Below are 14,182 nucleotides of genomic sequence, written 5' to 3'. Positions count from 1 at the left end.
GAAAAAAATAATAAAACTGCAAACACTCATGTACATTGAATAAACGATGCTTAGAAATAACAGCAAACAATCAATCTTAAACTACCGGAGCCGGTCTTTCTGTCAAAGTGGCAATTGTTTCAAATCCGCGAATCACAAACCAACCAGCATTAACGTCCTAATTCTTGTTAGAGGTCACTGATGATTACTGATCAAACATTTCTTTCTGTTCGGCTCTGGTGAACCACTCGTAAGACCATGCCTTATAAAATACACTTGAACCAAACTGCTGAAGTAGATTGGCAGATACCCGAATGGCAATAACACATGGCAGAGCAAAAAATAAATTATGACCCAACAGACCAAATGTGTGTGTGTTGGAAAAATAAACAAAATAATCGAATATAGGCATAGCTAAGGCAGCGCAGATACCAAGCAAAATAACAAACAACATTTGACAGTTGATAGTGTACGAACGAGCCAAGCAACGGTCTGGCATGACATGATGATCAAATAAACGAGACTTGTCTGTCGGATTGGGATCCGGTGGAGTGTGATTACTTGCCAAAAGGTTGCCAAGGAAGTGACATTTTATATCACTCACGGTTCGACTTGGTCGATCGAGCTTTGTTGTGACATTAAAAATTGACAACGTTAACATGACCAATCAACATCTGTCCGATGACCAATCAACGTCATGTTCAATCAGCACATTTTGATATTAAAATGTGCACCAGTTTTAATCGTGTTTTGATAATCTGCTATCTACCGGTCACCTTCAGAATTCGGTGGCACGCTGCTATGAGGTATTTTCGCAGTTATATGCTTATGATCCTTACACGAATGTTTTTTTCCCCGGCTGCATCTGTAACGGAAGCAATAAACCTCCCGCAGTGCGCAACCTTTTTTTTACTTTGCATCTAACAACGTGATTGCGCTCTTATACCTCCAACATCGCCCATTGAACGGCTAATCTCGAAGTGTAGTTCCGCTTTTAAATTAAGCGTTTTTTTTTGTCGCTACCAACTCCAACCATGACTCCTTAAACGAGCGTGAACACAGATAGTAGCCCGTAACAAAATGAAACGACCCATAAATGTCATTCCCACCGCGGCCGGTTAGTTGCATTCATCAGGTAGCGAAGCAAAGAAGAAGAAAAAAACCTCTATTGCGTCTTGACGATCGACCGTCCTAATTCAACAATAGACAAATTAAACCACCAAACGGTTTGTGACACTTCGAATAAACGCTTCATGATTGTATTCTTTTAACCCCGGTTTTACTTCTGCTTCCAACTAGAAGGAATTCACGCGAGGCCACCCGTTCAAAGAACAGACCTAAATGTGACCGATTCCAACCTTTTAACAGACCCTGACAAAGTGATGTAACTTTAAATAACTAGTTCTTATGATAAATTAATGTTAATAAAAAAATCTGTTCGAGCATAGCGTGCATAATTAGATTCATACTTTTCTGCCATGACTCAATTAGATCAACTGAAGTAATATTATGACCATCACCTGACCCAAACATCTAGTTCAGCTTGAACTCAATTCTAACCGACGACGAAAAAGAAATGAGATGAAAGGTCACGTCCCACCTGGAAATGTAATACCCTCCGAAGTAAAAGGAGTAAAATTCCGGTGGTCACGCGCCGACACTTGTACCAACCAGTAATTCTGGTATCTCCACATCTCTATGACACAGGTTTACTAAATACTTCGGTCGGAGTCGCTACCACACTGGCAACGGCTTTGGCGGTACCATATTGGGACGGCTTTGGTCAAAATTGCGTGCGTTTTATACTAGCTAATGAGTTTTTAGCGTTGGCGGAGTGAGAATTACATTCATCATGTACCAACGGCGCACGATGGTTGTGACTTCAATGACTGGTAGCTTTCTGACAAGGTGGTGCCTGAAACATGTGTAGCTAGTCTGTCACGGTACCAGTTGATAAAATATTTTTTTTCTGGACCGCTCGATGACATACGACTCATGCAAAGCATTCCAGCATCTTTGATATACCAACAAAAGCATAAATAAAATGTATTCCAGGAACAAATATTTACATGTTGATGTATCAACAAAAGCGTAAAGAAAGCGGTTTCTAGAAAAGGAAACCAATTCGAAGAGTTTATTTTCAATACATTTATACACAACCGGTATAGAAGAATATTTACTCAATGTTCTATCTATTCGGCAAATGTCATCGCCGGAAACTAAACAAGATTTCTGGGAATGCAAGAAAAACTGTCGCCAGTGAGTATAACAAACATATTCACTACGACCGGAATCGTTCGCAAAATCAGAGACATCGTCTTAAGTAGCAGGTTGGTGAGTTAGAAACCACTAATTTGTGGAAAGATCTCATCTTATCATGATTATCCTTAGTCGGACAGTCTACCAGAGCAGACGAAATTTGTTCGAAAGGGGCGATTTCGGAGAAAATCATATAGGATTACATCAGCATTCAAAACGGTCATTCAATGCTCATTTCAGCCACATGAGAGCATTTTCTGTCCAATTAAGAGATGAACAATTCCAGAACATTATAACAGAAAAAGACACGAAATCGTTGGATTGTCGACTTGCTCTGAATTGGATGAAAGTTTCTACGCATTTCCAGTATGAAAAAAACCCTTCTCAATCCACCTAGTGGTGTGAAAATGCCTTTCCTTTTCTTCAAATTTCCGAAATCAGAAAGTTTTTTTGATACCCAAAACCTTGAAATTGCATGAAACGTAGAGATTTGATGTTATCTGAAAAAAATTTTTTTTTGGAAAATCGACTTTCTGGGAAAGTATGAAAATTTCAAAAGGTCCCAGAAAGTCGATTTAAAAAAAAAGTTTTCGGGATAACACTAAATCTCGACGTTTCATGCAATTTTAAGATTTTTGGCATCAAAAAAATGAGCAAAGATGGCGGTCGTAGTAAACCAGTAACCACGTCTTTCTAGAGTACTAACCTTTGCTTGAAACGGGTCAATATTTTAAGCCGATCCGACCAGAAACAGCTGAGTAATCGAGGTTGGAGTAAAGTCGTTTTGTAGTTTGTTTAAAAAATGGAAAAAACCGAGTTTCGTGTTTTGATAAAACATTGTTTTTTAATGGGTAAAAACACCGTGCAAGCGAAACAATGGATTAAAAAATGTTATCCGGACTCTTGTCCATCAAAAGCAACGATTTGTCGGTGGTTCGCCGAGTTTAAACGTGGTCGTACCGACACAAATGATGCGGAACGCTCGGGTAGACCTGTGGAAGCCGTTACACCGGAAAATATGAGTGAAGTGATAAAAATTATAATGAAAGATCGTAAAGTGAAGCTCCGTGAGATTGCTGAGATGACACAGATATCATATGGAAGTGTATTTACTATCCTTCATGAAAAATTGAGCATGAAAAAGGTTTTTTTCAAGTGGGTGCCGCGATTGCTTTCGATGGAACAAAAACAGCAACGAGTCGATGATTCAGAAAGCAGTTTATCGCTATTTACTCGCAACAAAAAAGATTTCTTGAGTCGTTACGTGACCATGGACGAAACATGGATACATCACTACACTCCAGAGTCGAAGCGGCAGTCATCTGAGTGGCGCACAGCTGGCGAAAGCCGTCCGAAAACGCAGCAGTCAGCTGGCAAAATCATGGCGTCAGTTTTTTGGGATACGCATGGCGTGATTTTCATTGACTACCTCGAAAAAGGTAAATCGATCAACAGTGATTATTATATTGACTTACTGGTGCGTTTGAAGGAGGAAATCGCAAAAAACGACCGCACATGCAGAGTAAAAAATCCTTTTTCATCAAGACAATGCACCCTGCTACAAGTCGATGAAAACAATGGCGAAATTGAACGAATTGGGCTTTGATATGCTTCCCCCCATACTCGCTAGATTTAGCCCCCAGTGACTACTGGCTCTTTGCTGATCTTAAAAAAATGCTCCAGGGAAAAAGATTTGGCTCAAATGAGGAGGTCATCGCTGAAACTGAAGCTTATTTTGAAGCGAAGTATAAATTTTTTTATTAACATGGTATTGAAAAATTCAAAAAACGTTGGAACCATTGTATTACACTAAAAGGTGATTATGTTGATGAATTAAAAAAAATGTTGTTTCCATTGTTAGTCTCGGGACTTATTGATCCATGTGTTACTCTCCCCTATGGTGCTTTTTCAAGATCGAAAATTTTCAAACTTTAACCGCAGGGCAGCACCCCTTACCTATGTCCGATTTAGCTCGAATTTTGCATGAGGACTTTTTTCGAGATGCTTAAACTTTTGAGCACTGGAGCTTTACGAAATTATAGGTGATCCCAAAATATTGGCACCCTTATATATGTGGTAAAAATCAACGTGTTTTGTCGGTTTCGTCACTTATACCATCATATCTCCGGAACCAAAAGTCACAGCCATTTGATTTTCGAACTTGATCAATGGCCTAACAAAAGCTTTCAAACGGGTCTAGACTTGTTAAAATCGGTTAATCCATCTCCACGAAACATGCCCGGTAGAAAAATAACACGTTTTGTCGGTTACGTCACTTATACCATCATATCTCCGGAACCAGAAGTCACAGCTATTTGATCTTCGAACTTGATCAGTGGCCCGATAGTAGCTTTCAAACTAGCCTAAGTTTGTTAAAATCGGTTCAGTCATCTCTGAGAAAATCGGGCGGCAAAAATTTCTTTGAAAAATACTCACACACACACACAGACAGACACACACAGACACAGACAGACAGACAGACAGACAGACAGACAGACAGACAGACAGACAGACAGACAGACAGATAGACAGACAGACAAACAGACAGACAGATAGACAGACAAACAGACAAACAGACAGACAGACAGACAGACAAACAGACAAACAGACAAACACACACACACACACACACACACACACACACAGTCGAATGGTATATTACACTATGGGTCTCCGAGGCTCCATTCGAAAGTCGGTTTTTCCAGCAATTCTAATACCTTTCTATAGAGAAAGGCAAAACCGTATGTTTAGCGCGGACCAATTTGACTCAAGACTGAAAAAAGGAAGATGTTTTTTAGCCGGGAAAGGGAGAAAGGGAAGATGTTTTTTAGCCTGCACTTACTTCAAATCGACATAATCCAGAAATCGTTAGCTGTGCAAAAATGATGTCCGCAAAGAGATTTGGGAAAATAGATCGAAAACTCTAATAAAAATAATAATATACATTGAGAAAAAAGTTGAATGCTTCCTCGAGGATTAGAAAATTAACTGAAAATATTAAATTAAAAAAAAATATCTCCATAAATATTAAAACCATCATAAATATTAAAACGGAGTTCTAAAACCAACTGTTCATTGAATAGAAACAGGAAAGTTTGTTCGAACGTAATCTAGAAAGATCTACGAATCAAAACACCCTATAGTTTCGGAACTGGAAATATTATCCACAACGAATTCAGGGATTCTTTATGAAACTGTAAGCCTTTTCCTTTGATTATAAGTTTGTGAAAATCGATTTAGCCATCTAAAAGAAAAGTAAGGTAGATCCTTTTTGTAGTTTTTGACTACTATTTCCAATACTTCAGAAACCTAATTTCGACGACCGGAATTGCCGAAGTTAGTTCGTATCACCAGCAACAAATTTGACCGACGCATTGAAACAGTTTAGAACCTAATTGAAAAGAAAATTTCCCTCTTTTGCTTTGTAGTTTTAGGTAGCGGTATAAAAATTATAACACCTAACCCAATAGTTCCGGAACCGGCATCCAGATCCAGATGAACATCATAACACCTAAACCTAAGTTCATGAAAATAGGTCAAACCCCCAGCAGTCTGAGTTTCATTTTAGAGTATTTAAATGCTTTTTTCGATGCTTTCGGGAACTAGGAATTAGTTTGATAGGCCATCTACTAACAATGAATTTGACAAAGAACTTATCAGTCAGTTTTATGGGATTTGTACTTGTGTTTGCCATCGTTTAGGAAAAAAAAACATGAAATTGGAAATTTTCCAATTATCGTTCTCTAGTTCCGAAACCAAAAGTCGGATCCGGATGGAATGTTCTAGAAAATTTTTAATAATTTTAAGAACTTTCGTTTGAAACTCAGTTTGAGAAAATCGGTCAAGCCAGTTCCGAAAGAATGGAGTGCTTATTTTATACTTATTTTTCACTTATTATCCTATAACTTCGGAACTGGAAGTCGGATCCAAATGAAACTCAATAGCAGGCTATGGGACTATAAGATCTTTCATTTGAATCTAAGTTTGTGAAAATCGGTTCAGCCATCTCGGAGAAAAGTGAGTGCATATTTTTGTTATATACCTACACATATACACACACAGGCAGTTGCTCAGTTCGTCGAGCTAAATCGAATGGTATATGACATTTGGCCCTTCGGACCTTGGTTAAAAAGTCGGTTTTTACGGTGATTGCATAACATTTCTATATGAGAAAGGCAAAAAGTGATTTTGTTTTTCAATATTTTAAACATTTAACTTTTTACTACCTCTAAATGCATACTGTTACTTTTGGCAACATACAAGTTTTCGTGAAATAAAACTCTAACAAATAAACTATTCCAACAATATTGTAATACTTGATTGAGGAAAGCGGGGTAAAGCGTGGACAGGGTCAAAGCGGGGTATGCTTGATATCTCGTCTTCTATACGCAAAAATATCTCATTTGAAATTGTTAAACAATCATTAAACCAAAATGTCCCCGCTTTATAAATTAGTCCCGTAGGTACGTGCGACCGAAAAGTTGGAAGAGAAAAGAGAGGACGATGTGCGTCCAGCCGGTGAATCCGACCGGTCGAACACCCAGAGTCAGGGCCGGTGAAAGAGGTGGGTACGGTGGGTAGCACTACCCATTCGAAAATTCCAAAAATTTCGAACAAAAAAGAATGGAAATATTAGCATTATTCATAATAATAAGAATATTTTCATTGTAATTCGGAATAATAAATAAAATCAAAATCATAGAATGCTAGTTCTCAATGTAGATCAAGGATGTGAAGATGTACCACAGAAAGGTGAGACGTGACAAGGGTCATTTGAGCAGGCAGAAATCTTTTAGTAACTTAACTTTTCCCTTCCAGCAAAAGAGCCGAGCTTAAACATCTCATCAATGCGATTCACTCGAGTCTCTGAGATACCGGAAAATACCGATAAAGGTCTTTTACTCTTTACATTCCGAACCGGCAAAAGGAGAATGCAGTAGCAAGTAGAAAGTAACAACTTTTGGTAGCTTTGCCGGAATAGTAAATAGTAGAAGACCTTAATCGGAATTTTCCGGCAGATGTTTAAGGTCGAATCCTCTTGTAAGAAGTAAAAGTTAAATTACTAAAAGATTTCTGCATGATGAAATGAACCTTGTCACATCTCACCTTCTATATCTTCACATGAAGAAAATCACTCAATCACTCAAAATCTTTTGACGTAGGACTACGTTTTTTTTTTTTTTTTTTCAATAGTATAATATATATTTTCAGGCACACTGCTTAAGCTCTAAGATGCCAAGGGTATTTCCTAATCTTAATTAACGACTAACTTAAAACTAGAATAGTATCATTAGATTATGTCGTCTAGAATTTTTGAAAAAAGCTTTTAGCTGGTATTCGGCAGGTGTCGGTGAATTGAATATTGCATGAATTCCAAATGGTGCTATATATGGCCGCTTCCTTTCGGTTCGTGTGGGTCCGCGGGAAACACCCCCAGGCTACGAAGGCCCGGCGGGTGGCCCGCATGCTGGTCATCGTCTGGAGCGTAGGACCGTAGGCGGTGATGGTGATGTTACGAAGAGATGAGAAAATAAAAAAAGTAAATATTGTGAAAACCGAGGTAAATAGGGGGTATGGAAACAAAATGTCTGAAAACTACAGAGATCTAATTAGTTGCCATCGAGATGGTGAAGAGACATGGAAGGGGGGAACGAAAAGTTAGTGACAAAAAAAGATCTTGTTAGTTCCAATGAAGATGGTGGACAGGGACGGTGATCGAGAGAATCGAGCGGATGTTAGTGTCGAACCTGTAGGTGGAGATTATACTTTCTGAGCGAGGTATAACAGATTACACTTGGATATTAATGTGTTTGAGGTACTGGTATATAAGAAGCATATAAGAGATATCCCGACTAGCCAACACATCTCGGACCGGAACTTCAGGTGGTCTACCTCGGGCCCTTAGGGAGTCCTTTAATAAAGACCTGGCGTCACGATACTCCGTACACGTCCATACGACATGCTCGATGTCCTGATAACCGTCACCACAAGCGCAGAGACCGCTCTCCACGATTCCAATACGCCGGAGGTGCGCGTTGAAGGTGTAATGGTTTGACATGAGCCGAGACATCACACGAATGAAGTCACGACTCACGTTCATCCCCCTGAACCAAGGTTTCGTCGATACCCTAGGGATAATGGAATGCAGCCATCGTCCCAGTTCGCCATTGCTCCATGAAGTTTGCCAACTTTCGAGAGTTTTCTGACGAGAGATACTGAAAAATTCATTGAAGCAGATTGGTCTTTCATAAATATCACCTTCTAATGCGCCCACCTTAGCCAATGAGTCTGCCTTTTCATTGCCCGGAATGGAACAATGCGAAGGGACCCAGACTAACGATATTAAATAAGACCGTTCAGATAAAGTTCTCAAATGTTCCCGTATTTTCCCCAGGAAATATGGGGGATACTTTCCTGACTTCATTGCCCGGAGAGCTTCTATTGAGCTTAGACTGTCCGTGACAATGAAGTAATGGTCTTTGGGCAAGGTTTCAATGATCTCGAGGGTGTACTGAATAGCAGCTAATTCTGCGACGTAGACTGAAGCCGGATCACTGAGTTTGTACGAAGCGGTGATGTTCTGATTGAAGATTCCGAAGCCTGTGGACCTGTTGATGTTTGATCCGTCAGTGTAAAACATCTTTTCACAGTTGACTGTTCTAAATTTATTATAGAAAATATTTGGGGCCACTTGAGGGCGCACGTGGTCCGGAATTCCACGAATTTCTTCTCTCATGGATGTGTCGAAAAACACAGTAGAATTAGTAGTATCCAAGAAATGAGCACGGTTGGAAACAAACGAAGAAGGATTAATATTCTGAGCCATGTAATCAAAATACAAGGACATAAAACGGGTCTGAGAATTGAGCTCGACAAGTCTTTCGAAGTTTTCAATCACCATCGGATTTAAGATATCGCATCGGATTAGCAATCGATATGAGAGATCCCAGAATCGGTTTTTCAACGGTAAGACGCCCGCGAGCACTTCGAGACTCATCGTATGAGTCGACTGCATGCAACCTAAGGCAATACGCAAACAACGATACTGAATTCTTTCCAGTTTAATGAAATGGGTGTTCGCGGCAGATCGGAAGCAGAAGCATCCATATTCCATTACGGACAATATCGTTGTTTGGTACAGCCTGATCAGGTCTCCTGGGTTTGCACCCCACCAAGTTCCGGTTATTGTGCGAAGAAAATTGATTCTCTGCTGGCATTTTTGTTTCAGATATCTAATGTGACATCCCCAGGTGCCTTTGGAGTCGAACCAGACCCCGAGATATTTAAATGTGAAGACCTGAGCTATGGTTCCACCCCCTAGTTGAAGCTGTAGTTGTGCTGGTTCTCGCTTTCTTGAAAATACGACCAGCTCAGTTTTCTCCGTAGAGAACTCGATACCCATTTGAAGAGCCCATGTCGACAAGTTGTCGAGGGTATCTTGTAATGGTCCTTGGAGATCGGCAGCTTTGGGTCCTATAATGGACACAACGCTGTCGTCGGCAAGTTGTCTTAGCGTGCAAGATGTGTTGATACATTCATCAATGTTGTTTACGTAAAAGTTGTATAAAAGGGGGCTTAAGCATGAGCCCTGAGGAAGACCCATGTAACTGAATCGTATTGTCGACAAATCACCATGTGCAAAATACATGTGTTTCTCGGACAATAGATTATGTAAAAAGGTATTCAAAACCGGCGAAAGACCATGCTGGTGCAGCTTCTTAGATAGGATATTTATAGAAACTGAATCAAAAGCCCCCTTGATATCTAGAAATACTGATGCCATTTGTTCTTTACGAGCAAATGCCATTTGAATTTCGGTTGAGAGCAACGCAAGACAATCGTTCGTTCCTTTACCCCTGCGGAAGCCGAATTGTGTATCTGAAAGTAAACCATTAGTCTCGACCCAATTGTCTAGACGGAAGAGAATCATTTTTTCGAACAACTTCCGGATACAGGAAAGCATAGCAATCGGCCGATACGAATTGTGATCGGAGGCTGGTTTCCCAGGTTTTTGAATGGCGATAACTCTCACTTGTCTCCAGTCGTGTGGAACAATATTACCCTCGAGGAACTTGTTAAACAAATTCAGCAAGCGCCTTTTGGCAGAGTCAGGAAGCTTTTTCAACAAGTTGAATTTAATTCTGTCTAACCCCGGGGCCTTATTGTTACACGACAAGAGCGCAAGTGAGAACTCCACCATCGAAAACGGTGTTTCGTTTGTATTCGAAGTCGCGGCGCGGGATATCTTCTGTTCCGGAACAGAATCAGGACATACTTTTTTAGCGAAATCGAATATCCAGCGGTTAGAATATTCCTCGCTTTCGTTCGTTGTGTTTTGGTTGCGCATTCGTCGGGCTGTGTTCCAAAGAGTGCTCATCGATGTTTCTTTTGTTAATCCGTCAACAAACCGTCGCCAGTAACCTAGTTTCTTTGCTTTAACTAAGTTCTTCATTTGTTTATCTAGTGCTGCGTAATTTCTATAATTATCAGGTGTTCCATATTTTCTGAACTTTTTGAATGCTAAAGATCTTTCCGCGTTCAGTGATGAGCACTCTTTGTCCCACCACGGGTTGGGAGGACGAATGTTAGTATTCGCGCCGGGTATACGTTTCGTCTGAGCTTGAATCGCAGTGTCGAGAATCAAGCCAGCCATAAACGTATACTCTTCCTCCGGAGGAAGTTCTTGTGTTGTTTCTAGTTTCTCAGATATCGATATTGCGTAGCATTTCCAATCAATATTTCGTGTGAGGTCATACAAAACATTGATTGTTTCCGATGGTCTTAATCCGCTGGCGATTGAAATTACGATAGGCAGATGATCGCTACCGTGGGGATCAGGGATTACCTTCCACGTGCAATCCAACCGTAGCGATGTCGAGCAGAGGGATAAGTCCAGCGCACTTGGTCTTGCTGGTGGTGCGGGAATTCGTGTCATTTCTCCCGTATTCAAGATTGTCATATTGAAGTTGTCGCAAATATCATGGATCATAGCTGAACCTGTAGGTGGAGATTATACTTTCTGAGCGAGGTATAACAGATTACACTTGGATATTAATGTGTTTGAGGTACTGGTATATAAGAAGCATATAAGAGATATCCCGACTAGCCAACACATCTCGGACCGGAACTTCAGGTGGTCTACCTCGGGCCCTTAGGGAGTCCTTTAATAAAGACCTGGCGTCACGATACTCCGTACACGTCCATACGACATGCTCGATGTCCTGATAACCGTCACCACAAGCGCAGAGACCGCTCTCCACGATTCCAATACGCCGGAGGTGCGCGTTGAAGGTGTAATGGTTTGACATGAGCCGAGACATCACACGAATGAAGTCACGACTCACGTTCATCCCCCTGAACCAAGGTTTCGTCGATACCCTAGGGATAATGGAATGCAGCCATCGTCCCAGTTCGCCATTGCTCCATGAAGTTTGCCAACTTTCGAGAGTTTTCTGACGAGAGATACTGAAAAATTCATTGAAGCAGATTGGTCTTTCATAAATATCACCTTCTAATGCGCCCACCTTAGCCAATGAGTCTGCCTTTTCATTGCCCGGAATGGAACAATGCGAAGGGACCCAGACTAACGATATTAAATAAGACCGTTCAGATAAAGTTCTCAAATGTTCCCGTATTTTCCCCAGGAAATATGGGGGATACTTTCCTGACTTCATTGCCCGGAGAGCTTCTATTGAGCTTAGACTGTCCGTGACAATGAAGTAATGGTCTTTGGGCAAGGTTTCAATGATCTCGAGGGTGTACTGAATAGCAGCTAATTCTGCGACGTAGACTGAAGCCGGATCACTGAGTTTGTACGAAGCGGTGATGTTCTGATTGAAGATTCCGAAGCCTGTGGACCTGTTGATGTTTGATCCGTCAGTGTAAAACATCTTTTCACAGTTGACTGTTCTAAATTTATTATAGAAAATATTTGGGGCCACTTGAGGGCGCACGTGGTCCGGAATTCCACGAATTTCTTCTCTCATGGATGTGTCGAAAAACACAGTAGAATTAGTAGTATCCAAGAAATGAGCACGGTTGGAAACAAACGAAGAAGGATTAATATTCTGAGCCATGTAATCAAAATACAAGGACATAAAACGGGTCTGAGAATTGAGCTCGACAAGTCTTTCGAAGTTTTCAATCACCATCGGATTTAAGATATCGCATCGGATTAGCAATCGATATGAGAGATCCCAGAATCGGTTTTTCAACGGTAAGACGCCCGCGAGCACTTCGAGACTCATCGTATGAGTCGACTGCATGCAACCTAAGGCAATACGCAAACAACGATACTGAATTCTTTCCAGTTTAATGAAATGGGTGTTCGCGGCAGATCGGAAGCAGAAGCATCCATATTCCATTACGGACAATATCGTTGTTTGGTACAGCCTGATCAGGTCTCCTGGGTTTGCACCCCACCAAGTTCCGGTTATTGTGCGAAGAAAATTGATTCTCTGCTGGCATTTTTGTTTCAGATATCTAATGTGACATCCCCAGGTGCCTTTGGAGTCGAACCAGACCCCGAGATATTTAAATGTGAAGACCTGAGCTATGGTTCCACCCCCTAGTTGAAGCTGTAGTTGTGCTGGTTCTCGCTTTCTTGAAAATACGACCAGCTCAGTTTTCTCCGTAGAGAACTCGATACCCATTTGAAGAGCCCATGTCGACAAGTTGTCGAGGGTATCTTGTAATGGTCCTTGGAGATCGGCAGCTTTGGGTCCTATAATGGACACAACGCTGTCGTCGGCAAGTTGTCTTAGCGTGCAAGATGTGTTGATACATTCATCAATGTTGTTTACGTAAAAGTTGTATAAAAGGGGGCTTAAGCATGAGCCCTGAGGAAGACCCATGTAACTGAATCGTATTGTCGACAAATCACCATGTGCAAAATACATGTGTTTCTCGGACAATAGATTATGTAAAAAGGTATTCAAAACCGGCGAAAGACCATGCTGGTGCAGCTTCTTAGATAGGATATTTATAGAAACTGAATCAAAAGCCCCCTTGATATCTAGAAATACTGATGCCATTTGTTCTTTACGAGCAAATGCCATTTGAATTTCGGTTGAGAGCAACGCAAGACAATCGTTCGTTCCTTTACCCCTGCGGAAGCCGAATTGTGTATCTGAAAGTAAACCATTAGTCTCGACCCAATTGTCTAGACGGAAGAGAATCATTTTTTCGAACAACTTCCGGATACAGGAAAGCATAGCAATCGGCCGATACGAATTGTGATCGGAGGCTGGTTTCCCAGGTTTTTGAATGGCGATAACTCTCACTTGTCTCCAGTCGTGTGGAACAATATTACCCTCGAGGAACTTGTTAAACAAATTCAGCAAGCGCCTTTTGGCAGAGTCAGGAAGCTTTTTCAACAAGTTGAATTTAATTCTGTCTAACCCCGGGGCCTTATTGTTACACGACAAGAGCGCAAGTGAGAACTCCACCATCGAAAACGGTGTTTCGTTTGTATTCGAAGTCGCGGCGCGGGATATCTTCTGTTCCGGAACAGAATCAGGACATACTTTTTTAGCGAAATCGAATATCCAGCGGTTAGAATATTCCTCGCTTTCGTTCGTTGTGTTTTGGTTGCGCATTCGTCGGGCTGTGTTCCAAAGAGTGCTCATCGATGTTTCTTTTGTTAATCCGTCAACAAACCGTCGCCAGTAACCTAGTTTCTTTGCTTTAACTAAGTTCTTCATTTGTTTATCTAGTGCTGCGTAATTTCTATAATTATCAGGTGTTCCATATTTTCTGAACTTTTTGAATGCTAAAGATCTTTCCGCGTTCAGTGATGAGCACTCTTTGTCCCACCACGGGTTGGGAGGACGAATGTTAGTATTCGCGCCGGGTATACGTTTCGTCTGAGCTTGAATCGCAGTGTCGAGAATCAAGCCAGCCATAAACGTATACTCTTCCTCCGGAGGAAGTTCTTGTGTTGTTT

The 14,182-nt window shown here is 41.0% G+C and overlaps 1 protein-coding gene across 20 annotated transcripts in view; it reads right to left on the bottom strand.

Moving 5' to 3' along the window:
• The window catches only part of LOC131430278 (restin homolog), a 272,670-nt gene that overhangs the window by 129,818 nt on the left and 128,670 nt on the right, over positions 1-14,182 (bottom strand). The window lies entirely within an intron of this gene.

Source organism: Malaya genurostris, chromosome 2 (genome assembly GCF_030247185.1).
Source record: "Malaya genurostris strain Urasoe2022 chromosome 2, Malgen_1.1, whole genome shotgun sequence".
Taxonomy (NCBI): Eukaryota; Metazoa; Arthropoda; class Insecta; order Diptera; family Culicidae; genus Malaya; species Malaya genurostris.
This window is presented reverse-complemented; position numbering and strand designations above follow the sequence as displayed.